The sequence below is a fragment of the Mercurialis annua genome, assembly GCF_937616625.2.
Source record: "Mercurialis annua linkage group LG4 unlocalized genomic scaffold, ddMerAnnu1.2 SUPER_6_unloc_35, whole genome shotgun sequence".
In the NCBI taxonomy this organism is placed as follows: Eukaryota; Viridiplantae; Streptophyta; class Magnoliopsida; order Malpighiales; family Euphorbiaceae; genus Mercurialis; species Mercurialis annua.
Window position 1 is genome coordinate 37501 of NW_026605966.1, and position 2500 is coordinate 40000.

Here is a 2500-nt window from a genome sequence, read left to right on the forward strand (position 1 = left end):
GTGATCAATGGTAGGAGAGGACATGAACTGGCTGACAACACTAACAGAATAAGAAATATCAGGCCTTGTTACTGTAAGATAATTCAGCTTCCCAACCAAACGCCTATATTTTCCAGGGTCTGCAAAAGGCTCTCCTTCTGTTGTGAGATGAGAGTTTGGAGTCATAGGCGCACCACATGGCTTGGCTCCAGACTTTCCAGTTTCTGCCAACAAATCAAGAACATATTTCCTTTGAGATAGGAAGATCCCTTTCTTGCACCTTGATACTTCAATTCCCAAGAAATACTTTAGAGCTCCCAAATCTTTCGTTTGAAAGTGATCATGAAGAAATGTTTTCAGGGATGAGATTCCTGAAAAATCACTTCCAGTAATGATAATATCGTCTACATAGACAACAAGAAGGATGATACCTGAAGAGGAACGCCTATAGAAAACCGAGTGATCACAATTACACTTCTTCATCCCAAACTTCTCAATTACTTGACTAAACTTACCAAACCATGCTCGAGGACTCTGTTTCAACCCATATAGAGATTTACGAAGATGACAAACTTTGCCATACTCCCCCTGAGCAACAAAACCTGGTGGTTGCTCCATATAAACTTCCTCTTGAAGGTCACCATGTAAAAAGGCATTCTTGATATCGAGCTGATGTAGGGGCCAATCAGAACTAGCTGCCATTGAGATAAAAAGGCGAATAGAAGACATTTTGGCCACTGGTGAAAAAGTGTCAGAATAATCAACCCCATAGGTCTGAGCATAGCCTTTTGCGACAAGGCGAGCTTTTAAACGAGCAACCGAACCATCAGAATTAAGTTTTACAGCAAACACCCATCGGCAACCTACAGATTTCTTTCCCACAGGCAAATGTACCAAATCCCAAGTATCATTAGCATCTAGAGCATTCATTTCTTCCATCATTGCCTTTCGCCATCCAGGATGGGATAAGGCTTCCGACACAGATTTTGGAATAGATATAGAATCAAGTGAAGCAATAAAACATTGTGAAGGGGAAGATAAATATTTGTATGAAACAAAAGCAGAGATAGGATAAGTACATGATCGTTTACCTTTGCGAAGGGCAATAGGAAGATCATCGGTATCATGACTTGACTCAGAAGGAGGATCTTCTGCCGAAACAGAAATTGGTATTGGACTAGAAGCCGGAGGTTGCTGACGTCGTGAATAAACTTGAGTAATAGGTGGCTTGGGCTGTTGCTGAGGTAACGAAGTAGGATGAATGTGATAAACCAACATATCATTATCAATAATATCATCCGAATTCGACACATTAGTGGACATAGGAAAGAAGGGGAGATGTTCCATAAAAGAGACATCATAAGACACAAGATATTTATCAAGAGAAGGGGAAAAACAACGATACCCTTTTTGAAGGCGAGAGTACCCGAGGAAGACACATTTTAGTGATTTCGGATCAAGCTTAGTAACATGTGGACGAACATCCCTAACAAAGCAAGTACTCCCAAATATACGAGGTGACATGTTAAATAATGGTTTATCAGGAAACAGAATACTGTAAGGAGTCTCACCATTCAACACGGCAGAAGGCATGCGATTGATCAGAAAACATGCTGTAGAAATAGCATCTGCCCAGAAAGGTTTCGGAACCTGCGTTTGAAACAAAAGAGCTCTAGCAGTTTCAAGAAGATGACGATTCTTACGTTCAGCTACACCGTTTTGTGAAGGTGTATTAACACAAGAAGTTTGATGAATAATACCATTCTGAGACATAAAAGTTTGAAAAGGACCAGACAAGTATTCTTTAGCATTGTCACTTCGTAAAGTATGAACTGAAACATTAAATTGGTTTTTAACCTCAGCACAAAAAGCAGTAAAATGTGTAAACAATTCAGAACGATGTTTCATTAAATATAACCAAGTGGTTCGAGAATAATCATCCACAAAAGTCACAAAATATCTAAAACCTGGTTTAGACACAACAGAGCAAGGACCCCAAACATCAGAATGAACTAATTCAAACGGAAAATTAGACCTTTTATTGACTCGAGGAGCAGAAGACAAACGATGATGTTTTGCAAATTGACATGACTCACAATCTAAGCTAGACAACTTTTGAAACTGGGGGCACATCTTTTTCAGCAGAGGTAAAGAAGGATGTCCCAACCGACAATGTTCATCAAAAGGGGTGGATACAGTAGAGCAAGCAACAGGTCTTCTAACGGTTGTATCCAAAACGTAGAGACCACCAGATTCCCGTCCACTACCAATAATCTGCTTCGTCATAAGATCCTGAAACAAACAATGATCAGGAAAAAATGAGATAGAACAATTAAGAGAGCGAGTAAGTTTACTCACAGAAATCAAATTGAATGAAAAACCGGGCACATTAAGGACATTTGAGAGTGAAAGTGATGAAGTTGGATTAATAGTACCAGAACCAGTAACCGAAGAGTGAGTGCCATCAGCTACGGTAACGTGGGAAGGAAAAGTATCATTACAAGAAGTGAATAGTTTAGAA